The sequence below is a fragment of the Panthera leo genome, chromosome C1 (genome assembly GCF_018350215.1).
Source record: "Panthera leo isolate Ple1 chromosome C1, P.leo_Ple1_pat1.1, whole genome shotgun sequence".
NCBI lineage: Eukaryota > Metazoa > Chordata > Mammalia > Carnivora > Felidae > Panthera > Panthera leo.
In genome coordinates, this window is record NC_056686.1 from 170,112,409 (window position 1) to 170,140,222 (window position 27,814).

The window sequence follows — 27,814 nt, forward strand, 5'->3', positions numbered from 1 at the left end:
TACAGTTTCATTCTTTTGCATGTGGCTGTCCAGTTTTCCCAACACCACTTATTGAAGAGACTGTTCTTTTCCCATTGTATATTCTTGGCTCCTTTGTCAAAAATTAATTGGGTATATCTGCATGCGATTATTTCTGGGCTTTCTATTCTGTTTTATTGATATATGTATCTGTTTTTATGCCAATATCAGGCTGTTTTGATTACTCGAATTTTGTAATATAGTTTGAAATTAGGAAGTGTGATATCTGTAACTTTGTTCTTCTTTCTAAGATTGCTTTGATTATTTAGATTCTTTTACAGTTACACACAAATTTTACGATTGTTTTCTATTTATGTGAAAAGTGCCATTGCGATTTTGATTGGAATTGCATTGAATATGTGTATTACTTTGGTAGTATGAGCATTTGAAAAATACGAATTATTCTGATCCATGAAAATGAGATATCTTACCATATATTTGTGTTTTCTTCAGTACTTTTATCAATGTCTTATAGTTTTCAGATCTTTCACCTCCTTGGTTAAATTTATTCCTAAATTTTTTATTCTCTTTGATGCTAATATAAGTGGGTTGTTTTCTTAATCTCTATTTCTGATGGTTCATTGTTAGTGTATAGAAACACAACTGGTTTTTTTTTTAATTTTATTTTTTAAAATTTACATCCAAATTAGTTAGCATATATTGCAATAATGATTTCAGGAGTAGATTCCTTAATGCCCCTTACCCATTTAGCCCATTTCCCCCTCCCACAACCCCTCCAGTAACCCTCTGTTTGTTCTCCATATTTAAGAGTCTCTTATGTTTTGTTCCCCTCCCTGTTTTTATCTTATTTTTGTTTCCCTTCCCTTATGTTCATCTGTTTTGTCTCTTAAAGTCCTCATATGAGTGAAGTCATATGATTTCTGTCTTTCTCTGACTAATTTCACTTACCATAATACTCTAGTTTCATCCATGTAGTTGCAAATGACAAGATTTCACTCTTTTTGATTACCGAGTAATACTCCATTGTATATATATACCATGTATTCTTTATCCATTCATCCATTGATGGACATTTGGGCTCTTTCCATACTTTGGCTATTGTTGATAGTGCTGCTATAAACATGGGTGTGCATGTGTCCCTTTGAAACAGCACACCTGTATCCCTTGGATAAATACCTAGTAGTGCAATTGCTGAGTCGTAGGGTAGTTCTATTTTTAGTTTTTTGAGGAACCTCCATACTGTTTTCCAGAGTGGCTGCACCAACTTGCATTCCCTACAACGATGCAAAAGAGATCCTCCTTCTCCGCATCCTCGCCAACATCTGTTGTTACCTGAGTTGTTAATGTTAGCCATTCTGACAGGTGTGAGGTGGTATCTCATTGTGGTTTTGATTTGTATTTCCCTGATGATGAGTGATGTTGAGCATTTTGTCATGTGTTGGTTGGCCATCTGGATGTCTTCTTTGGAGAAGTGTCTATTCATGTCTTTTGCCCATTTCTTCACTGGATGATTTGTTTTTTTGGGTGTTGAGTTTGATAAGTTCTTTATAGATTTTGGATACTAACCCTTTATCTGATATGTCGTTTGCAAATGTCTTCTTCCATTCTGTGGGTTGCCTTTTAGTTTTACTGATTGTTTCCTTCACTGTGCAGAAGATTTTTATTTTGATGAGGTCCCAGTAGTTCATTTTTGCTTTTGTTTCCCTTGCCTCTGGAGACATGTTGAGTAAGAAGCTGCTGTGGCCAAGATCAAAGAGGTTTTTGCCTGCTTTCTCCTTGTGGATTTTGATGGCTTCCTGTCTTACCTTGAGGTCTTTCATCCATTTTTGAGTTTATTTTTGTGGATGGTGTAAGAAAGTGGTCCAGGTTCATTCTTCTGCATGTCACTGTCCAGTTTTCCCAGCACCACTTGCTGAAGAGACTGTCTTTATTCCATTGGATATTCTTTCCTGGTTTGTCAAAGATTAGTTGGCCATACGTTTGTGGGTCCATTTCTGGGCTCTCTATTCTCTTCCATTGATCTGTCTGTTCTTATGCCAGTACCATACTGTCTTGATGATTACAGCTTTGTAGTATAGCTTGAAGTCCGGGATTGTGATGCCGCCTGCATTGTTTTTCTTTTTCAAGATTGCTTTGGCTATTCAGGGTCTTTTCTGGTTCCATACAAATTTTAGGATTGTTTGTTCTAGCTCTGTAAAGAATGCTGGTGTTATTTTGACAGGGATTGCATTGAATATGTAGATTGCTTTGGGTAGTATTGACATTTTAACAATGTTTGTTCTTCCTATCAGGAGCATGGAATCTTTTTCCATTTTTTTGTGTCTTCAATTTCTTTCATAAGCATTCTATAGTTTTCAGTGTATAGATTTTTCACCTCTTTGGTTAGATTTATTACTAGGTATTTTATGGTTTTTGGTGTAATTGTAAATAGGATCAATTTTTTGATTTCTCTTTCTGTTGCTTCATTGTTGGTGAATAGGAATACAACCAATTTCCGTGCATTGATTTTATATCGTGCAACTTTGCTGAGTTCATGAATCAGTTCTAGCACTTTTTTTGTGGAATCTTTTGGGTTTTCCATATAGAGTATCCTGTTCTGCGAAGAGTGAAAGTTTGACCTCCTCCTGGTCAATTTGGATGTCTTTTATTTCTTTGTGTTGTCTGATTGCAGAGGCTAAGACTTCCAATACTATGTTGAATAACACTGGTGAAAGTGGACATCCCTGTCTTATTCCTGACCTTAGGGGGAAGGCTCTCAGTTTTTCCCCATTGAGGATGATATTAGTGTTGGGTTGTTCGTATATGGCTTTTATGATCTCGAGGTATGATCCTTCTATCCCTACTTTTTTTGAGGGTTTTTATCAAGAAAGGATGCTGTATTTTGTCAAATGCTTTCTTTGCATCTATTGAGAAGATCATATGGCTCTTGTTCTTTCTTTTATTGATGTGATGAATCACGTTAATTTTTTCGCGGATATTCTCTGCATCTATTGAGAAGATCATATGGTTCTTGTCCTTTCTTTTATTGATGTGATGAATCACGTTAATTGTTTTGCGGATATTCACATCTGATTTTTTTATATTGATTTTGTATCCTGCAACTTTACTGAATTTGTTAGTTCTAATAGTTTGTGTGTGTATGTGTGTGCGCATACAGTTTTCTATATATAATGTCATGCCATCCATAAACAGACTTTTAGTTCTTCCTTTCTTATTTGGGTGTCTTCTATTTCTTTGTGTTACCTAATTTCTGTGCTTAGGACTTCTACCTCTGTGTTTAACAAAAGTGGCAAGAGAGGGCATCCTTTTTTTTCCCCCCAGATCTTGAGGAAAAACTTAAAGCTTTTCATCATTGACTATGATGTTACATGTGGGCTTGTTGTATATGGCATTTATTATGTTGAGGTACATTCTTTCTATACCTAGTCTGTTGAGTTTTTTTTTTTTTTATCATGAAAGGATGTTAAATTTTGTCAAATGCTTTTTCTACATCTATTGAGATGATCATATGCCTTTTATTCTTCATTTTGTTATTGTGGTGTATCCTATTAATTGATTTGTAGATGTTAAACCATCCTTGTATCCCTGGAACAAATGCCACTTGATCATGGTTAATGATCCTTTTTTTAAATGGTTATTTATTTATCTGGAGAGAGAGATACAGAGAGTGTGCATGTGAGCCAGAGAGAGGCAGAGAGAGAGGGAGACAGAGAATCCCTAGCAGGCTCCACGTTCTCAGTGCAGACCCTGACAGGGCTTGAACTCACCAACTGTGAGATCATGACCTGAGCCAAAATCAGGAATCAGATGCTTAATTGGCTGAGCCACCCAGGTGCCCCTGTGATCCTTTTAATGCATTGTTGAATTTGGTTTGCTAATATTTTGTTGAGGATTTTTGCATTTATGTTCATTAAGGATTTTGGCCTATAATTTTTCTTATAGTGTCCTTGTCTGGCTTTAGTATGAGGGTAGTGCTGGCCTTGAGATTCTCCCTTAAATGTTTGGTAGAATTCACTAGTAAAGCCATCTGGTCCTGGACTTTGCTTTTGGAGAGGATTTTGTTGCTGATTCAATGTCCTTAGTAGTAATTGGTCTGTTTGGATTTTCTTTTTCTTCATGATTCAGTCTAGGTAAGTAGTATCTTTCTAGAAATTTATCCATTTCTTCTAGGTTATCTAATTGGTTGGCATATAGTTTGTTGGCATATAGTTGTCATAGTAATTTCTTATAATCCTTACTGTTTTTAAGTTATCAATTGTAATGTCTCATTTTATTTATTTGAGCCTTCTATTTTTTACTTAGTGTAGCTACAATTTTGCCATTTTGTTTATGTTTTCAAAATAACAGCTCTTTCTTGATCTTTAAAAAAATTTTTTTTTAGCCTCTATTTCATTTATATCTGCTGTGGTCTTTGTTATTTCCTTTCTTCTACTAACTTTGGGCTTAATTTGACCTTCTTTTTCTATTTCCTTCAGCTGTAAAGTTAGGTTGTTTATTTGAGATCTTTCTTCTTTTTAAAATTTAGGCATTTATCAGTACATATTTCTCTTAGAACTGCTTTGCAGCATCACATACGTTTTGGTATACTATATTTCCATTTTCATTTGTCTCAGGATACAGTTTTATTAATGTTTTGACTTTTTCTTTGACTCACTGGTTGTGCAAGAACATGTTTAATCTCCACATATTTGTAAATTTTCCAAGTTTCTTCTTGTGATTGATTTCTAGTTTCATTCCATTGTGGTCATAAAATATGCTTGATATGATTTCAGTGTTCTTAATTTTTTTTTTTTTAAGACTTGTTTTGTGACCTAACATATGCTCTGTTCTGGAGAATGTTCCATGTGTGCTTGAGGAGCATGTGTATTCTGCGGCTTTTGGGCAGAATGTTCTATACATGTATATTAGGTATATCTGATTAGACCTATTATTTACTCCAAAGGATCTGTTAGTGATAATCCAAATTCATGGCAGTCAGTGCCCTTTTTGATGTGAATTTATGGAGTGATAGCTCCCACCTGTCTCTTCTATCTCTGCTGCCTCAAGTTTGGCTCAACTCACTTCACCATTCTTTCCTTGGTTGTTAGAATTCGAAGAGTGATGGTATCACCTGCTTGGACTGAATAAATGGCCAGGGGTACTTTGTTGATAGCCTTTCAATTCTCCAGACCTATGACTTTGAATAAATGAAGAAATGGGGAGTTTGGGCTTATAGACTGTAAGTCCACCCAGCATCTGAGCATCAGCATCTAAATGCTCTCTCTTCTTTGAATTCATAGTTTAAAGCAATAAAAGCCAGTAAAAGATAAATAATGTGTGAATCTACCATAAGCTGAAATCCATTTCTGCTAACACATGTAGTATTTATGTTATAAAGGATTTTTTTTTTTAATTTTTTTTTTCAATGTTTTTTATTTATTTTTGGGACAGAGAGAGACAGAGCATGAACGGGGGAGGGGCAGAGAGAGAGGGAGACACAGAATCGGAAACAGGCTCCAGGCTCCGAGCCATCAGCCTAGAGCCTGACGCGGGGCTCGAACTCATGGACCGCGAGATCGTGACCTGGCTGAAGTCGGACGCTTAACCGACTATGCCACCCAGGCGCCCCTGTTATAAAGGATTTTTTGTATGTGTGTACTAGCAATAAGTATCTTACTTAAAATACTTAACTTTAAGAAATCCATCAGCGTGGTCTGAATGGGTAAGGAGTTGATCACATATTAATATTTGAACCTAATATTTTAGCTGTCTGGCCCTGAGCTAAAATAATATCTCTTTGGCATTTTTGCTTGGATGTTCCACAGATATTTCACATCACTATATGTGAAAGTGACTTGATCACTGGGTAATGCAGCATTGTGTATCATCTTAGATTTCTATCTCTTACGTATCCCTTAATATCCAGTATCATATCCAATAAATCACTGACTTTAAATGATTTCTTCTTAATAGTTTTTGAATGCTCCTTCACCATTTGCCACCTCAGGCTCTTCAATTTCCATTTTCATTGGCTTAGTTCAATTCTTACTTGTATTACTTCAGTAAGCTTCTATTTGACCTCCTTGTCACCAGTATGATCTTTGTTCCAATGAGATCTGTCTGATAGTTGACAATATTATATACTAGGAAAGACTGGAATGTTCATGTACATTTTATTTATTTTACTTATACCTACCATGGTTAAAGGCAAATATTTTGGCAATAATTCCTCTAAACATATATATGTGTTTATATACATGTACATGGGATGTATGGAGTTTATCAGTATAAATGTGAACTTGTATTAAATTTTGGCATATTTGGTATTAAATAAACATTTTATTTTGTTTCGTGAACAAATGCACCAGTGGCTGAAGCTATAATTTTAAGGTAAAAGAAAAATATGAGTATAATTGAATTCTACATGGTATTGGGCATAATTTTGTCATTTTAGTTTCAGTGTACATTATTACCTAAAATAGTGTATGAGTAAGGGTGCCTGGAGGGCTCAATTGGTAGAGCATATAAGTCTTGATCCCCGGGTGGTGAGTTTTAGCCCCATGTTGTATGTAGAGATTACTTAAAAATAAAATTGTAAAAAAATAAAATAGTATATAAGCAATCTCTCACATTTATGCCATGAGTCTATAATATAGGAAGGATGAGATTTAGTAATTAAAATATTATCATTAATAACACCCACTTCTTTTTTTTTATTTTAGAGAGACAGAGAAAGAGAGAGTGAGTGGGGGAGAAGAGCACAAGGAGAGAGAGAGAGAATCTCACACAGGCTCCATGCTCATCCTGGAGCCCAATGCAGGGCATGATCTATGGCCCTGGGATCATGAGCTGAGTCAAAATCAAGAGTCATACACTCAACTGACTAAGCCCCCTAGCACTTGTTTCTTAAAAGGATTTCATTTAGTAGAACTTTTAAGTCTTAAAGATTTTCTTTGTCATGGAGACTGTCTTTTAAAATAATTTTTTGAATGGGGTATATAACCTTTGGGCAATCATTCAGTAAATACATAATTTATATGCAGGATTCTAAGTAGAATGATTTTTCTACTATACACTGACTGCCTCTCATATGGAAAAACTCCAATAGTTATTTCTCTGTTTCACATATCTTCTATGTACCCCTCCAGTTGTTCTTTTCTCCACCCATTTCCATCCTGTTTTTTTTTTTTTTTTTTTACCCTGGGGGTGACATGTATAGACTATGGGCTCTGCTGTCTTCTGGCTTCCAAATAGGTCTGGCTACTGGGAGTCCCATCAGGAGATGGGAAGCAGTGACAATGAGGTCAGGGTATTTATCAATTGGTTTCTCTTTGTGAGATGTCCTTTGATTGAAGGTTACTGCTCTTCTCATTGAAGATTCCTGCTCTTCTCATGGCTGCTTGCTCCATATCACTCTCTTCTTCTGGGTTCTTTGTTTATTTCATTTTTATTTGTTTGTTTGTTTATTTATTTATTTATTTATTATTCACTTGTTTATTTTCAGAAGTAGAATTCAGTGATTCATCACTTATATACAACACCCAATGGTCATCGCAACAGGTGCCCTTCCTAATACCCATCACCCATCTAGCCCATCTCCCACCCACCTCCTCTATCAAGTCTCAATTTGTTCTCTGTCATTAAGCATCTCTTGTGGTTTGTTTCCCTTTATTCTCTTCCCCCACCTCCTCATGTTCATCTATTTTGTTTCTTAAATTCCACATATGAGTGAAATCATGTTATTTGTCTTTCTCTGAGTGACTTATTTTGCTTAGTATTGTACTCTATAGCTCCATCTATGTTGTTGCAAATGAAAAGATTTCATTCTTTTTTATGGCTGAATAATTATAATAATTTCATTTTTTTATGGCTGAATAATCATGTATATCACATCTTCTTTATCATTTTAATTATTGATGGCCGCTTGGGCTATTTCCATAATTTGGCTAGTATAAATAATGCTACAATAAACATTGGGGTGCATGTATCCCTTTCAATTCGTGTTTTTCTATTTTTTAGATAAATACCCGGTAGCGTGATTACTAGATCACAGGGTAGTTCTAATTTTAACTTTTTGAGGAACTTCCATACTGTTTTCCACAGTGGCTGTACCAGTTTGCATTTTTCCTGTTCCTTTTTCTCCACATCTTCACCAGCACTTATTTCATGTTTTTGATTTCAGCCATTCTGACAGGTACAAGGTGATGGCTCATTGTAGTTTTGATTTGCATTTCCCTGATGATGAGTGATGTTAAGCATCCTTTCATGTGTCTGTTGGCCATCTGGATGTCTTCCTTGGAGAAATGTCTGTTTATGTATTCTGCCCATTTTTTAATTGGATTATTTAATTTTTGGGTGTTTTTTTTTTTAATATGAAATTTATTGTCAAATTGGTTTCCATACAACACCCAGTGCTCATCCCAACAGGTGCCCTCCTCAATACCCATCACCCACCCTCCCTACCCTCCCAACCACCCCATCAACCCTCAGTTTGTTCTCAGTTTTTAAGGGTCTCTTATGTTTTGGCTCCCTCCCTTTCTAACCTCTTTTTTTTTTTCCTTCCCCTCCCCCGTGGTCTCTGTTAAGTTTCTCAGGATCCACATAAGAGTGAAAACATATGGTATCTGTCTTTCTCTATATGACTTATTTCACTTAGCATAACGCTCTCCAGTTCCATCCATGTTGCTACAAAGGGCCATATTTCATTCTTTCTCATTGCCATGTAGTATTCCATTGTGTATATAAACCACAGTTTCTTCATCCATTCATCAGTTGATGGACATTTAGGCTCTTTCCATAATTTGGCTAGTGTTGATGATGCTGCTATAAACATTGGGGTACAAGTGCCCCTATGCACCAGCACTCCTGTATCCCTTGGCTAAATTCCTAGCAGTGCTATTGCTGGGTCATAGGGTAGATCTATTTGTAATTTTTTGAGGAACCTTCACACTGTTTTCCAGAGTGGCTGCACCAGTTTGCATTCCCACCAACAGTGCAAGAGGGTTCCCGTTTCTCCACATCCTCGCCAGCATCTATAGTCTCCTGATTTGTTCATTTTAGCCACTCTGACTGGCATGAGGTGGTATCTGAGTGTGGTTTTGATTTGTATTTCCCTGATGAGGAGCGACGTTGAGCATCTTTTCATGTGCCTGTTGGCCATCCGGATGTCTTCTTTAGAGAAGTGTCTATTCATGTTTTCTGCCCATTTCTTCACTGGGTTATTTGTTTTTCGGGTGTGGAGTTTGGTGAGCTCTTTATAGATTTTGGATACTAGCCCTTTGTCCAATATGTCATTTGCAAATATCTTTTCCCATTCTGTTGGTTGCCTTTTAGTTTTATTGATTGTTTCCTTTGCAGTACAGAAGCTTTTTATCTTGATGAGGTCCCAATAGTTCATTTTTGCTTTTAATTCCCTTGCATTTGGAGATGTGTCAAATAAGAAATTGCTGTGGCTGAGGTCAGAGAGGTCTTTTCCTGCTTTCTCCTCTAGGGTTTTGATGGTTTCCTGTCTCACATTCAGGTCCTTTATCCATTTTGAGTTTATTTTTGTGAATGGTGTAAGAAAGTGGTCTAATTTCATCCCTCTGCATGTTGCTGTCCAGTTCTCCCAGCACCATTTGTTAAAGAGACTGTCTTTTTTCCATTGGATATTCTTTCTTCCTTTGTCAAAGATTAGTGGCCATACATTTGTGGGTCCATTTCTGGAGTCTTTATTCTGTTCCATTGGTCTGTGTGTTTGTTTTTGTGGCAATACCATGCTGTCTTGATGATGACAGCTTTGTAGTAGAGGCTAAAGTCTGGGATTGTGATCCCTCCCGCTTTGGTCTTCTTCTTCAATATAACTTTGGCTATTCGGGGTCTTTTGTGGTTCCATCCAGATTTTAGGATTGCTTGTTCTAGCTTCGAGAAGAATGCTGGTGCAATTTTGATTGGGATTGCATTGAATGTGTAGATACCTTTGGATGGTGTTGACATTTTAACAATATTTATTCTTCTAATCCATGAGCATGGAATGTTTTTCCATTTCTTTATATCTTCTTCAATTTCCTTCATAAGCTTTCTATAGTTTTCAGCATACAGATCTTTTACATCTTTGGTTAGATTTATCCCTAGGTATTTTATGCTTCTTGGTGCAATTGTGAATGGGATCAGTTTCTTTATTTGTCTTTCTGTTGCTTCATTGTTAGTGGATAAGAATGCAACTGATTTCTGTACATTGATTTTGTATCCTGCAACTTTGCTGAATTCATGTATCAGTTCTAGTGGACTTTTGGTGGAGTCTATTAGGTTTTCCATGTATAATATCATGTCATCTGCAAAAAGTGAAAGCTTGACTTCATCTTTGCCAATTTTGATACCTTTGATTTCCTTTTGTTGTCTGATTGCTGATGCTAGCACTTCCAACACTATGTTAAACAACAGCAGTGAGAGTGGGCATCCCTGTCGTGTTTCTGATCTCAGGTGGAAAGCTCTCAGTTTGAGGATGATATTAGCTGTGGGCTTGAGGATGATATTAGCTGTGGGCTTTCATAAGTGGCTTTTTGATGATTAAGTATATTCCTTCTATCCTGACTTTCTCAAGGGTTTTTATTAAGAAAGGATGCTGAATTTTGTCAATTCCTTTTTTGCATTGATTGACAGGATCATATGGTTCTTTTCTTTTCTTTTATTAATGTGATGTATCACATTGATTTATTTGTGAATGTTGAACCTGCCCTGCAGCCCAGGAATGAATCCCACTTGATCATGGTGAATAATTCTTTTTATATACTGTTCAATTTGATTTCCTAGTATCTTATTGAGGATTTTTGCATCCATATTCATCAGGGATATTGGCCTGTAGTTCTCTTTTTTTACTGGGTCTCTGTCTGGTTTAGGAATCAAAGTAATGTTGGCTTCATAGAATGAGTCTGGATGTTTTCCTTCCCTTTCTATTTTTTGGAAAAGTTTGAGAAGGGTAAGTATTATCTCTGCTTTAAATGTCTGGTAGAATTCCCCAGGGAAGCCATCTAGTCCTGGACTCTTATTTGTTGGAAGATTTTTGATAACTGATTCAATTTCTTTACTGGTCATGGGTCTGTTCAAGTTTTCTATTTCTTACTGTTTGAGTTTTGGAAGAGTGTGGGTGTTTAGGAATTTGTCCATTTCTTCCAGGTTGTCCAGTTTGTTGGCATATAATTTTTCATAGTATTCCCTGATAATTGCTTGTATTTCTGAGGGATTGGTTGTAATAATTCCATTTTCACTCATGGTTTTATCTGTTTGGGTCCTCTCCCTTTTCTTTTTGAGAAGCCTGGCTAGAGGTTTGTCAATTTTGTTTATTTTTTCAAAAAACCAACTCTTGGTTTCGTTGATCTGCTCTACAGTTTTTTTAGATTCTATATTGTTTATTTCTGCTCTGATCTTTATTGTTTCTCTTCTTCTGCTGGGTTTGGGGTGTCTTTGCTGTTCTGCTTCTGTTTCCTTTAGGTGTGCTGTTAGATTTTGTATTTGGGATTTTTCTTGTTTCTTGAGACAGGCCTGGATTGCAATGTATTTTCCTCTCAGGACTGCCTTCGCTGCATCCCAAAACATTTGGATTGTTGTATTTTCATTTTCATTTGTTTCCATATATTTTTTAATTTCTTCTCTAATTGCCTGGTTGACCCATTCATTCTTTAGTAGGGTGTTCTTTAACCTCCATGCTTTTGGAGGTTTTCCAGACTTTTTCCTGTGGTTGATTTCACGTTTCATAGCATTGTGGTCTGAACACATGCATGGTAAGATCTCAATTCTTTTATTCCTATGAAGGGCTGTTTTGTGACCCAGTATGTGATCTATCTTGGAGAATGTTCCATGTGCACTCGAGAAGAAAGTATATTCTGTTGCTTTGGGATGCAGAGTTCTAAATATATCTGTCAAGTCCATCTGATCCAATGTATCATTCAGGGCCCTTGTTTCTTTATTGGTCCTGTGTCTAGATGATCTATCCATTGTTGTAAGTGGAGTGTTAAAGTCCCCTGCAATTACCACATTCTTATCAATAAGGTTGCTTATGTTTGTGATTAGATTAGATTAGATTAGATTAGATTAAATGGGATAATAGATTATCCCAGGGGTTAATGATGGGGGAAGAAGGCAAGTTTGGCTATCAAGGGAGAGCACAGAATTCTGTGGTGATGATACCACAAGTTTAAGTATCTTAATTGTGGTGGTGATTGCACAAAGCTACATATGTGATAAAATTGCACAGAGCTACACAGACACATACATGCATATGTAACAAGTGAAATCTAAATAAACTCTATGATTTGTACCAATGTCAGTATCCTGGGTTTGCTACTGTACTACAGTTATGCAAGATGTTAATATTGGGGGAGGATGGGTGAAGTGTGCACAAGATCTCCCTACACATTTCTTTGCGACTTCCTGTGAATCTGTCATTATTTCATAATAAAAAGTTAAAAGATATGGACAAACTGAAGTGCTTCCAGAAGGTGACTTTAAAAATGGTAAGAAACCAGATATATTTAATCTTGAAAAAGAAAGAAAGAGGAAGCACCAAAGACCTTATGATTGCTGAAGCACTATCTTACAGAAGCTGAGGTTAAATTTATTCTGGAAAGCTCCAAATTCTAGTACTAAAAACAAAGTATTTAAGTTCAAGACAGGCAGTTTTCATCTCAGCATAGAGGAAAGGAAGATTTTCTTACAATCAGAGCATTCTAAAATGAAAATGGGGTCTTAAAACACAGTAAACTTTTTTTCACTGAATATGTTCAATCAAACTTAGATGACTACGTTTCAAGAACATTGCTGGAGTAATTTCAGAATAGGGTAAGATGAATTTTTCTATAGTGTTTTGTCAAAAAAAAATATATCCCATGGCTATCTTCTCTAGTTGTAAGCATTAGTATATACAACTCTACCGACCTTGTACTCACTAGCCAGACTCCAGTTACGAAAAAAAAATTAATAACTCCTGGAACAAGTATCACTCCCTGGTATTATTCAGAGAAATTCAAAAGATGGCACACTTATGTTAAAACAAATAGAAAATATTTGGCAAAATATTTTCTAAAATAGAGCTGTTCACTCAAAACAGGAAAAATGATGGAATTTAGAAAGAAAAAATAATATTTTGTAAAGCTGCAATGTACAAGGTCTAACATGTACAAATTTGAACCAGACTTTTAAAATCTAAATATATACAGCAAAAGAAAAATCCCGTGGGTGTTGGAAAACTATTTTCTAGTTCAAAATATATTATACCCAAGTTTGTTTTTAAATTGCTTGTCTAAAATTAGAAATACCATGTGTCAAATGTATGGTGACATCATAGAATGTTTAAGACAATGTTTAAGAGAGTATGATCTATCTGGTAAAAACTGAAGTACAAGTAACATAACTCCATCCAGAATTTCCAGACAAGTGTTTTTTATACTATACCTTGCTCAATATAAATAGAATACCCCTGAAAGTAATTATGCTACAAAGAGCATAGAGAAAGATGAACAACACTTCTGTCAGGAGACATAACAGCTAGAAATGCGAAGGCAGACAAGGAGTATTCACTAATGGCGTGATCAACCATCCCTGAATATTCTCTCTGAAGGAACAATGATTGAAAAATGTTCATCTTTTTGTATACTTGGGCTTTTGTTTTGTTTTTTAAAGGGCACATAAAAAACACCATGAGGAAATGTTTTGGCCTTAGGCTCTTGCTAGCATGATGGTCATCTTTGGGAGGAAAAGCCCGCATTTAACTATTTGGGTAAGAAACAGAACCACTTGACCCAGATGACAATGGCGTGGTGGGAAATGAACAAAAAAGGCAAGCGGTCAGCAAATGAATGCTAGATAAGGAGCAAAATTAGAGGAGCTCCATGTTCCAAATGAGTTCTGGGTAAGCAGGCTCCTGTCTGAGGGTGCACTAAAAATTAGATTAAGTTTTGTAACATCAATAAGAACTGTTATTGCAAGTGAAATGAATAGGTTTAAGCATTGATTTCTTTAAATCTTCCCTAGAAATATATAATGTGCTTGATACAGCACCCATATAAATTATATGCTATTTTATATTCTAATAACTGTTTGGTTCATCCATATATTCATCTAATATCCATACTTGGGGGCACTCTAAAACATCTACCCATTCATCTATTTTTCAAGATATATTTACACCATGCTTGTTATGTCCCTGGTACTTTCCTAGACACTGCAGTACAAATATGAATAAGAAAACATTTTAACCTCCCAACCAATGTAGGATTCTTTCTTAAAATGTCCCTGAAAGCTAGTTTCTTTAATTAGATTCAGCAACAGGAAATTTAGTCATTTCCCAGGCATCTAATTCAATTTTTGGACTGATAAAATTGTTTTAAAATTCCATTTGAGATAGGTACGAGCTGTTTCTGAATATTGAGGGCACAAATAATGTCATATTTCTGAAATCAGGCAAATCAAATTAAAACAAATTCACTAACATTGGCAGGAAAGGCACTATCAGTCATGCCATGAGAAAACACACACACACACACACACACACAAATTTATTTTGAAGTAAAAATAAAATATGATCTCTCAGCTATGTTGCCATTCCATCTCTACCCTCTACCTTCTGCTAGTGCATTGGCATTAGGTGAAGAGGATACAATCACTTATGATTCATTGTGGGTTGACAGGTTAACTGACCATAGCAAATTCTCCCTGAGACCCAAACACTTAGCACCAAGTCCTTCACTACCTCTCACCAGCCACAAGCCCTGAGATCCCACCATGTCAGAGCTGATGCATTCATGGGGGCTCCAGAAACCAAGTTCAGCAGAAAATATACCAGCCCCTCTTTTTCCAATAGTCCAAGGATCCAATGGTGTCTCTAAGTCTAAGCACAGCCTGGATCCTCTCATGGATAATTGACCCTGTTTGCTTCCCAGAGCTTTGACTTATTAATTTTTCCTTGACAGTAAGAAAAACTTGGATTTCAAAGAAAGTTCTGACTACTTTGGGAGAGAAAAAAAGAGGTGAAAATACTTTCATTTGTTTAAGCATGAACAAGATAGTTAATATCTCCATAGGTGGCTCTGCATAATTAAATTTTTAATAATTCATCTGCTACATTTGTCATGAGATAAAACCTCTTGTTCTCTAAATTCTTCCAAACAGTCCTAATCGTGCCTCTTGTCAAATCTACCGCCAAAGGAGAGAGGCCATGGTAGTTCAAGGCAGCTCTTAGGTCTATCGAAGTCTTTTCTAGTCTAAACACGCTCAGTGTTTTCAACTGCACCGAGTGGCACTTCATCAGGTTTAACACTGAAAATCTCAAATGTGGTTAACAAATAGGTTTTAAAAAGGAAAAGAATAATGATATGCCAAAATAGTGCCTTGTTTTAAAGCACTTGCTTTTGCATCTCAGGGATCCAACCCAATATTGGGTGATTTTAGGTGGCCAGCATTAAACCAAAACAGCTCTGCTTCTGGACATCCTTTGCTTATCACTCCCCAGTTCTTCCTGGATGATAAAACTGTCTCACTGGCAAGTCTATCTCAGGAATGGAGATTAATACATCAAGCAATCATAGCTTTATGTCTCTAGTCATTAAGATGATCCAACTAACTCTCAGCTTTTTATTACTTTGTATATTGATAAATCACCAGAACCCATATAAAGAAAATGAAAAAAGTGTGAAGGAATCTATACAAAAGTATATTTCAGTGGTGAAGCAAAGAAGGAGTAGTCAATTCAGTCAGGGAAAGTTGATGATAAGTGAGTCAATAAAGGCTCCAAGGAAGAGGAAAATTTGAAATATAATTTTGTTAGGTAGACAGGGATGGAAAAAAGAAGGGATCCTAGATAGAGCAATTCAGGCCTGCCCTATACTGAAGTCAGTCAGGCACTCAGCAGAAATAGAAGGAGCATGAGCTTCAGGAAATCACTGGTTCAAGTCAGCCTTTTCATGGCTGACTTTCAACTATGGGATTTTGCCTTTTTTCTCAGGCAAGAACTCTTTGCCTTTTTTCAAAGGATGATCCCTCTCTTACTCCGATTTCCCAAGACTTAGCTTCCTGCCTTCCATTGCAAGCATCCTAGAAGATAAAATCCTGTTTCTAGATCTGGGCCTTCTAACTGGGTTCTCCCCTACCCCCATCCTTGCTATCTATTGTTGCAATGACCTGCCTGGATAGCTACCAAACATCTTTGCTAACCCTGAATTCTTTTCCCTACCAAAATGCAAAGATGTTCCTTTTTTTCCTTGCTCCCTACATTTGGACTTTTTTTTTTTGTTTTTTTTTTGTAAATTTTATGAAGGCCTTTCTACTGGTGGTTTCAGCTGGACTCTGGATTGTAATTTTTCCCATTCTGGCCATAATAACCAAGTCATAATTATAAATCACTTGTAAAATGTTTACTTTGCTTATGAAGCACAAAACTGGTTTGCACGTGATTTATTTCACTTAAATCAAAATCTAATGCTGCTTGAAAGACTGTCAAAAACTTAAAATACTTCCAATTTGAGTAGGCTAAAGTAATTTGTGGAAAACTAAAGTTCACACACACACACACACACAAACTAGAAAAACTAGATAAAACGATGTTTATAATCATCAGAGATCTGAGGAAGCAGTTCAAACTCTGAAGTAAAAATTCTAAAGGAAAAACCTCAGAAAGGTGAGCTATGATCTGAAGCTGCTTTTTTTTCCTGGGGGTACTTGTTGGCTCCAGCCTCAGGCAAAAGGCTGAGAATCCAGGCTTGACTCCAGGCAGAGTGCCATGGAGTTAGTGTGACAAAACTGGAGACTTAAGATGGCTCAAAACAACCATGTCTTGATGTCCCCTCAAGACATTTGCCAAATTTTGAAGGCACATAGGGCTGCAGAAAACCTCTGAAAAGAATGCTTTCTAGATTCTTTCAAAGCTTTGAACACCACAAATTAGAGTTAAGGACCCAGCAGGGCAAGGGTTACCAATGAATACACCAGGCTCTTAGTTCAAAACCTTGTAGACATACCCTAGGAATAAGATAAAATAAAAGGTAGACTACAGCCTTAAAAACTAAATAATAAATAACTGCAGTTCAGCCTTAGCACAGCTCAGTTGCCAACTGGATCAACGTAGTCAATTTCTACTCTGTCTGCCTAGCAGAAAAAAAGGTGAACACTCTCTGGTAGAAGACATCATCTGGATAAGTCACGGTTTTTATAAACAATGTTTAATATGAAATCAAAATCAGTGGGCATGGCAAGAGATAGTACCATAAGAATAACATCCAAGAGGAAAAAAGCAATAAAAATAGACACACAAGTGATGCAGATACTGGTTTGGCAGACAAGAGCTTTAAAGGAACTATAGTTAATAGGTTGATGGAAAGAGGAAAAGATGAAGAAACTATACTAAAATGGAGATTTTCACAACAAAATTGAAATCTATTAAAAAAAAAACATGGGAAGTCTGGAATAAAACAATACATCTGATATTAAGGACTCAATAGATGGGTTAACAATGGGTTAGAAGACATGACTGGTGAACTGGAAGACTGACCAATTTATTTTCCTAGACGAAAATCTAGTAAATATTGTTATAGACAAGTGAGGGATAAGAAAATGATCTCAAACCAGAAGAAAAGGGCAGAAACAATGGGAAAAGAGAAATATTTGAAAAGATAATGACCAATAATTTTCCACTGATGACAAAGACATCACTCCAGATTTAAGAACTCCACATAACTACAAGTAGGCTAAATTACAAACCACTTTGAAACACCCATAGTATCCCAGAGCTTCCTAGTGATCAAATTCTGATTAGTTGGCTGCAACTCTACTATACTGGTGGAATTTGAAAACTAAATGGTAAAATGATTTTCAAGTAGTTGCTTTTTGATGACATGATGTGTTATAGTCACAAGCATAGAGAGTAACTAATATGTAAGAGAAACAGGGACACTTCCCTGGGAAATAGCAGCAGCATGGAGTCCAGCACCATGAATGGTTTTCAGTAAAGGATAACCCTTGGACCAAAGCCAGAAACCCAACTCCAGTAAAGATCCATAAGCAACTGATTCTTCAAATAATTACTTTCCTGCATCTAGTGTACAAAGTACTTTTGGCTCTGTATCATAATGGAAAGGGAATCGTCACTTCCCCCTTCTTACCTCAGACCAACTTCTGACCTGACCAATTTCCTGCTAATTACAGCCCCTCCCAATGATGGTGGAGCCAAAATCTGATAAGTCAGAGCCCAGACATCCACTGAACCATGGTTTTCTAGTAGCTTAAGTAATTGCATCTACAACTCCAACCATGCCATCAGTTATGTAAAGGCCATCTCTGAATACCCAGACCTTTTTTTCTTTTTCTCTCACAAATTTGCTTTAGTGTACCAAATTAGACTTATGGAGGGAGTGCCTCTAGCCACATGCTTCAAGCGTACCAGAGGGCCCTTCAAGTGCATATTTAAGAGTTCTTGATATAGATAACAATAAATTTGCATTTGATGACCAGTTTTGTTATGCATAGCTCCTACTTTTTAAACACTGAGGGGAAGGCAGATGATTAGTAGGGAATATTTTGGACAGTACAGAATCTCCAGCTATATTATCATAATAGTGCCAAGATCCAATCTCTATCACAATAGTCTTCTCAGCTACTGTCATGTGATCAAAATAGCCATAACTAAAAATCATTATAAATAGCACAAAATTTTAATATGTAAAACCAATCTAGAGATATTAAATGGCAGTTCTAATTTTAAACATACAAATATGTCATGTATGTGCAGAAATATTTTGTATCTTCAAAATATACGAGTATGACAGTAAGAATACCTGGAAGTCTAGGATCTCTGTGAGTTTGAATTAGCTGAGTTCTATAACAATCCTTTATAGAATTATAGAGCTCCAGACACTTATTAACCAGGTCTTTTTTTGGTTGTAAGTGACAGAAAGGCAACTCAAGCTAGCTTAAGTAAAAAGAAATCTGTGGACAGAGATGAAAAGTATAAGGATAGAACTGACTCAAGAACTATGCAAGCCAGTCACTCAAACAATGTCATTAGTATCTGTCTCCACCTCTCACTTCCTCTTTTTTTCTAAGTTACCTTCTCTCCCCATAAGATGGACCCAAGCAAATTAGATTTAGAAACCACAATAGAACGAGATTGTCCCTTTCCCAGTAGTTATAGGGAAGCCTCATGGCTGCTCCTTACAGGCCCAAATTAAGTCATATATCTCTGAAACAATCTCTGGGACCCAGGTTACTTGCACCTTGGTCACTTACCCACACCTGGACCACATGGACTGAGAGCATGAGTAGAAAACTCAGGGTGCATTAACAGGAAAAGGAATGAAGTTAAGTAAGGCAAAAATAAACAAATACCTATTATACCTTTCTCTGAAAATTTCTCTATAATGACGATATTTTGTTTAACATAATTTCTGGACCTGATCACAAAACACTTGCATAAATGCATATTTCAACATTTTTCTCTGAATATAAGAAATCCAATTTGACAACACTTTAAATTACTGAGAGTATAATTACCATATAAGCAAGTGTGTTCATCCATGCAATGATTTTTTTACCCTCCTCTCCAACTTCTTACTACCATTTAAACTGTCTATTTTGATGGCTCCAACTTGATGGAGATATATATTTATCTTAAATTCAAGTTTGAGACAGGCATGAAGAGAGAAATGTATTCTGCATGTTCTATGTAATTTATTCATGATTATAGACATTAAGAGTTTAAAATTAGAAATTACCTAATGCACTACTACTTTCTATGTCGTAGAAAGATTTTTAAATGTTGCCTTGGAATAGATTATTACTTTGAAGATATGCATCTAAACTCTTCATAGGTCCCCCAATTTGGCTATATAAATGATAAATAATGTAGGACTTCCATTATTTGATCCTAGTTGTTAACTTACAGATTTTCTATGGGCCGAACAAAGATTTTCATTGAGCTAAACAAAGATTTTGGGTGGCTTTTCAGAGATTCACTATGGGTATTGCATGAAATTAAAAAACAAAGCCACTGTGAATCATATTTCTGACTTCATTACAAAGAATAATAGAACATTTAAAAGAACTATACCAAGTCATTAAATGGGAATTGTTCTCATTCCTCTCAACCTTGCCTGTGACAGACATCACTAATTGATCAATGCACTCCTCACCTCCTTCTCAAAACGACACTCCAGGCAACCACTACAGACAAAAGAAGCACTGAAAACAAAATTATTTACCAGTTTTGTACTTTAGAATACTTACTGAGCCAACCAACCAAAATTGAAAAATTATCCTGCCTTTCATCAATGACCTTATATGGATTTTTCTCCCAATCCTGGATCTTTTGAACTTAATTTCCTCAGACTTACATGTATAGATCTTTAGGAATAAAAAATGTCAAAAGCTAACTAAGACTCCAGAGTTATTAGAATGTTCTATTAATCTGCACCTAATCCCATTCAGAGAGCAACTTGAAACATCTAGGAACAGCACACAGAAGTGTTATGGGCTCTTACCTCCTAGACATAAGAATACCTGAAGCATCTCTATCAACGTGGATTCTTGGGAGTGTCTAAAAAACCAAACAGCTCAGGAATATTCCCTTGCCTTGTAGAAACCCAGACCCTGGCTCCAAAGATTTTCATATTCTCCAAGATTTCCTCCATATAAAAGCCTTCTAGTCATTTCCCCAGATGAAAAGTATTTCTTCAGACAACCATTCATTTAACCAACTCATTTTAGTGTTTTTGAAATAAGTGCAAAGGCCTCCTCCTACAAGATTTCAATCCATTTGCTTCTTTTTTTAATGTTCCTTTTGGTTGCCTTGATAAGGGAACATGGCAATGAATAAATTAATAAAGAATGAGAACAATGTGATTGTTTCGATACAAATGTGCTTACCCATGGGATGACCATGTGGCTTTGGCAACACGTACTGTGCATCTGGGCAGAAGTCTGTTTGAAGAGTTAGCTTCAATCATTCCTTCCCTCAATGTGTGGAAGAAAATTCGCAGCAACGAGTTATTCAGTCTCAAGGGGCAGGAAAGCATTCTGGCAATGACATAAACATTAGTTTCAGTATTGTTTCTATGGGAACCAAGGGATCATTCTGTGAAATGAATTGTTATTAAACTTACAACATGTAATAAGAAATGTATCTCATCAAGCAATGTGGTATCCCTCACTTTATGGAATAGCTATGTTAAGCCAAACAGTTTATAAAGGCAAGTGAATCATTTGTTACAAATGTCTGTTATAAAAATCATATGTGTGTTTCCACAGGGAAGAGTCCACCAAATGATGAAATTGATAGAGTTTTATGGGAAAGCAATTACAATTATGGATATGTCCCATGGCATATACTATACTTGCTCCCAGGGATAGACCTGCCTAACAGTTCATTTTTCCTCTGGAGTACTTTTCTTTTTCCAGATCTTCTTTCCACAGCTAGACACAGTACTAGCCCCATCCTCTCAAAATCATATGAATTCTGTAAAAGCCTGGAAATTATCTGATTTGACATCCCTCAACACGATCCCCTTAGATACTTCTTGTCAAAGCATTTATAGTATCTAATAGTTTGGGGTTGTTAAATTAAGAATAACTGTAAAGGGGGAAAGGGCAGACTTGAGAGAAGCTTTGGAATTACCAAACCACCAGGAGATACTTTAAGCCTGAACAATTATGAGTGCTTTAAGTTTGGAGGTATGTTTATAGAAATAGCAAAATGTCATCAAGGGAATTCTCCATCAGAAGAAAATATTCCAATTTGACCCTCTGATTTGACATTAAATTACAACATTTATTTTAGCTTAGTTGATTTTTAGTAAGCCTAAAAAAGTATTAATACATTGCCTTAGTGAACAAAAAACTAAGTGACTTGCCCACAATTTAATCACTTTCCAAGAATCTTTGCCTTCTTTACATGTAATTTTTATGAAAAAAAAACTTTGATGGTATTTATGCAAATGACTCAATCAAAACTCATAGTTCAGATGTGTTATGACATGATTAGATTACTTTGGATTAGATCATAGGTCCCCCCATGTAACATAGGCTACATTGCCAACTAATCAGCCAGGACCGTCCTTCATTTATTCAGCTTGTATGCAAGATATTATGCTAGTTGCCGTGAATAATGGAGCAATGTGTAGGATTTCCTCAAGCAAGTAAGGCATAAACGCAAAAGTTACAACACAATGTTAAAACTGGTATGTGCAACGTAAGGCACAAATAAATGTCCATGGGTATTCAAAAAAGAGAGAAAATATTTCCATTTGAAGGTTCAGGAAATAGTAGTAGCACTGTGCTTGAAAAATGGGTAGGATTTTAACTAGTAGACACAGGAGAAAAGAACATTCCAGGGACAGAAGACAGTAAGTGGTACAGAGTGGTAAAATGCTGGAGGAACAGTGAGAAGACTATTTTTTCCATAAAATAAGGTGCAAGAGGAAAGTTAATGAACAAAGCTGGTTGCGCCAGGCTAGGACACAGCAAACTAAAGGATTTCCACATTAGTTGGTAGCAATGGCAGTTGTTTAAGGTATTGCACAAACAGGTCATAAATGTTATCCTCTTAAGATTAATCTAATAAAATGGAGTGGAGAGATACTGGATGTTAAGAAATGAACTAGTGCATTACAATAGCAGATGAGAGGAATGCAGGTCTAGATTAGTGCCAAGAGAACTGATATGGGCTTGCAAAAAACAACCTCCATGGTGGTGGCTCCATGGTGGTGGCATGAACCATACTGCCATCTTTGTTGCAAATAGTACACACTCAATAAATATTTGTTAAGTGAATGAAGCAGAGTTAAGAGATACAGTAGAAGTAATGTTGGCTGACCTATGAAACTGATTAACAACAGAAGGGAAAGGAGGAGGTGATTAAGATTTTGAGACTTTAATAGCAGTTGCATAACAAGAAATTCAGGAGAAGGTTTGGGGATGATGCATTCATTCATTTATTTATGCAATAACCATTCTTGAGCACCTACTATGTGCCGTTTCATACAGAATTTTGAAGACAATGAATCTGAGATGCTAGGTAGGACAGGTATTCAAATGCAGATGGCAAGCAGACTGTTTAAATGTGTTTCTACATTTAATAGAGAATCTCCAGTGAAGAAGGCATTTTAATGACCTCTCAACTGTCCAGGACTTCAGTGTGGCTAGATCTAGTCATATTTTACAACAAAAAAAATTTTAACCTCCAATTGCAATGTCTCCTTTCATAATTTATGGATTCCATTTTAAAGAGAATTGCATGAGAAACACATTTAGTTTTTCCTTCTTTTTCCTAGGTGAAAGTTATGATACAATAAGTCCTATAAAGAATAGATATTGCTCATAAGAAACTCAGAACTTAATGGTTTAATCAGATATGATAATCCCATCTCAATACCCACATTCTAAGTATTTCCAAAATTAAAATTTTACTGAGTAACTATAAATGATCTTGATGATGGAAGTGGATAGAAATAAAAGATACCACAATTTTCAAAATTTTCAACTGCTCTAAAAAATGAGATTTTAATATTGTACTAGTTTGGGATATGTCTTTTCAAATAATGAAAGCTTTAGGAAAATGTTTTCATTTACCTTATTTTTCTTGTAAAATACTTGCCATTAATTTCTTGGGGCGCCTGGGTGGCTCAGTCAATTAAGCATCCAACTCTTGATTTCCACTCAGGTCATGATCTCATGGTGGTGAGATTGAACCCCGCATCAGGCTCCACACTAAGTATAGAGCTGGCTTGGTATTTTTTCTCTCTCTCTCTCCCTCTGCCCTTCTCCCTCTCCCTCTCTCAAAATAAATAAATAAACAAATAAATAAGTAAATAAATAAATACTTTCCATTAATTTCTTTCTAGGAAAAGAAAGTTCAAATGATCAGTATACATTTGCCCACCAAAACAAAATCTTAGAGAATATTCAGAGTAATTTTTCTGAAAGTTTCATTTGTAAACTCACACTCAATGTATGACTCCCTTCACGTTGGGAGAGTACAGCAAAGTTTAAGGGACTTAAGACTTAAGTATATGTCATCTACAAATGCCACGTATGTTTTAGTGATTCTCTTATTCCCTTAAGCCACCTACTTAGCATTTGTATAATTCAAATACAGTATAGAATGTGTGTGTGTGTGTGTGTGTGTGTGTGTAATTTATCTGCTTTTTTCTAAATTGTTAGCATCTTATGGCAAGGATCATAAGACATCTATACTTAGTAGTTACTAAATTAATTATTGTGACTAAATTCTAATGATTCTATTTACCTTTTGAGTAGGGGTATGGGAAAATTGCTCCTCAGTTTTAAGCCTTAACATAAAACAGGCCATTTAACCTAAAGAACCCTAAGAGAGCTTGTAAATATAGATTCTTTGGGTAATAACAACATATTTACATTCTAAAGCATTTGGTTCCCTACTGGTTCACCCCTCAAGATAAATAGCTGTTTCTATAGATTATTGGAAATAGAACATGAGTAATTGGACCCAATGAGCAATATCTATCCTTAAAATCTACCCAATATATGGCATATGCAGAGTTTAACATGGAAAGCCAGAAGGCACCTACTATATTAAGGCATAGAGAGTAAAATAATCATGCTTCACATCTCAACAGAGAACTTCAAGAGAAGACAATTTATGCTCAGGTATATAAAAATATCGTAAAATTTAATTTATGCATATCAAAATGAGAAAAATTCCCTAATTATATCTAGTATGGATGATACAAGGAAGAATACATATTGAAAAAACAACCATGAAAGGAAATGAAAAGAAACTTACAATAAACTGTCCACAAGGCTGTAAATAGTTTAGCAGGCTTCCCTGTTTGGTACCTGAAAAATTCTTAACTAAGCAAAGAGAAGCAGTTCTTTAGTAAATGATTAGCATTCTGGGAGATTATTTGAGTTATTCCTTGGATAAAAGTGAGCCACTAGGCTTGGAATAGCCAGATACAGTGTCTAGGGGGTTTCCATTATGCCTCAGCACTATCACAAGGCTTCCCCACCCTAGTTTTTAGCTCCATTGTGATAACAAACAACCCAATAAAACTGTCTCCTCACCACTGAAAGTTTCTCAAAGATAGTGTGGGTATTTAAGCTGACTCTGTAGTACAGAATCCTTAATAAATTTGGAATTCTTGGCCACTTTAAGTATATTCACAGACTACAATAAAACTTTTCATTTTTTGTAGGAGTAATTGACAAAAATAGCTTCATGTAGTGACTCTGCAGTCTTATAAGCTTTCTTGGAAAAATGATACAACAAGTGTTTTCACTTCATTTATTTTCTTTCTGGCTAATGTGATGTTGCATTAAATCTTTCCTAGGGCCTGGAGTCTAACTCTGGTAGATTTTAATTTTGTAGCTATAAATTTGAAAGAAAATTAGAAGCACAAAATAAAAGAAAAACAGAAATAGAGCATTAAGGCTAGCAAACAGGCCCTAGAACATTTTCCTTTATAATTTATTATTTCTTTCTACAAATATTTACTGAGTTCTGCTGAACTCTGTGCCAAGTACTGTTTCAGTTACTGGGAATATCAAAATGAACCAAAGAGAAAAACTATCTGCTGTAATAAAACGCAAATTATCCTAAAAGACAAAAGACAAACTAGTAAACAAATAAATTAAAAACAATTTCAGTTAGCGTTTGGTGCTATGAGCAAGCTGAAGAGGGTACTATGACAGTGAGTGGTCAAAGTGGGGTGATGCTGCTTCAGACTGGGCCAGTAATTCTAAGCACAATGGGAAGCCATCAATGGTTTTAAGTAGGAAAGAAATATCCACTTGATATTTTTAAAAGATCTTTTAGGCTGTCATGTGGATATTAAATCATTTGGGTACAAAAGCAGAAATGGGGTAACCAGTTACAGAGTGATTATAACAACCCAGGAGAGCAATGATGGAACCGTGATCCAGGGTAGAATTGAAAAGATCATCAAAAATAGATTGGGGGTTCACCTGGATGGCTCAGTAGATTAAGTGTCCAACTTCAGCTCAGGTCATGATCTCAAGATTCATGAGTTCAAGCTCCACATTGAGCTCTGTGCTGACAGCTCAGAGCCTAGAGCCTGCTTCAGATTCTGTATCTCCCTCTCTTTCTGCCCCTCTCCCGCTCACTCTCTCACTCTCTCTCTCTCACAAAAAATAAATAAATAAACGTTAAAAAATTGTTTTAAAAAAGAAATTGACTGGGGATATATGTATTTTGGCAGGAGAGCACACAGGACTTACCAATGGATTGTGTGTCTGGAGATGAGATAAAGAGAGGAATCCATTTTTATGGATATGTCTCCTGAGGCAAGGGAAATAAAAGCAAAGCAAAAATAAACTATTAGGAGTATATCAAAAACCTTCTGCACAGAGAGGGAAATAATCAACAAAGCTAAAAGCCAAACTATGGGATAGGAGAAGATATTTGCAAATGATATATCTGATAAAAGGTCAGTATCCAAAATATATAAAGAACATATACAACTGATCACCCAAAACCCTGTGTGGAGACAGCAAGAAGGTACCAGCTATGAGGCAGAAAGAAGGTCCTCATCTGACCACACTAATGCCTTGATCTTGGACTTCCCAGCTTCCAGAACTCCTGGGGTCCAATGTGCCAGATGCGCCATTCATCCTGCAGTGATTGAAATGAAAACCAGCTCAGAGAGATTACAAAGTTTGCCCAAGGGAACAGAGCTGGAAGCTAGGTCTCTGACTTCAGGGCCAGTACTGGTCCCCACAAAGTACTGCCTCCCACCTTTGTGAGAGGAGTTAAAGTCTTCTTGCCCAGGCAGTTCAAAATAATCTGAACTGAAATCTTTAGAGAAAAGATGGCGGCATAGGAGGACACTGGGCTCACCATGTCCTGCTGATCGCTTAGATTCCACCCACATCTGCCTAAATAACCCAGAAAATCGCCAGAAGTCTAGCAGAATGGACTCTCCAGAGCCAAACATAGACAAGAGGCCCACAAAAGTGGGTTGGAATGGCGGAGAGGCAGTGCACACTACACGGACTGGTGGGAGGGAGCCGGGGCAGTGGAGGGGCAGCCAGCCTGCCTGGCAAGACAGAGCCCCTGAGTCTGGCTTGCAAAAGTGGAGGGGCCAGACTGCATGAGTTCTGACTGCCAGCGGGACTTAACATCTAGAATGTTAAAAGTGAACAGCTCTGCTCTCGGAGAGCGGAGAGTGGGGAGGGTGAGAGGACACTGGGAGGCAGAGTTGTTGAGCCTCAGAAGACAGAACTCAGCTCAGTGGGGAACAAAGGCACTGGCCAGTGCCATCTCCCTCTCCCATCCCTCAGCCAAAATCCTAAAGGGAACCAGTTCCCATCACCAAACTTGCTTGCACCGCGCAAACACCCAACACTGTGCTTCTGTCAATCCATTCCCTCCAAGGGGTCTGCCTCCCTCCCAGTGCTGCAGGGCCCCTCCCTCAGGGGATCACCTATGGCAAAGCAAGCAGAACCTACCCCTCCCACCCCTGTACACCTTGCAGATCCACCCCGGCTAACATGCCAGATCCCATCAAAGCAGCACCACAAGCCTAGCAGTGTGCAAGTAGCCCAGACAAGGGCCACACCACTCCACAGTGAGTCCTGCCCCTGGGAGAGAGGAAAATAAGGTACACACCAGTCTGACTGTAGCCCCAGCAGTGGGCTGGGGTCAGACATCAGGTCTGACTGAGGCCCCGCCCGCCAACACAAGTTTCTCCAGACAGTACAGAGGAAGTGCCCTGCAGTTGGGAGCCACCCCAGGGAATACTCAAAATGATGAAACGGAAGAATTATCCTCAAAAGAAACTCCAGGAAGTAGCGACAGCTAATGAATTGATCAAAAACGATTTAAGTAATATAACGGAACAAG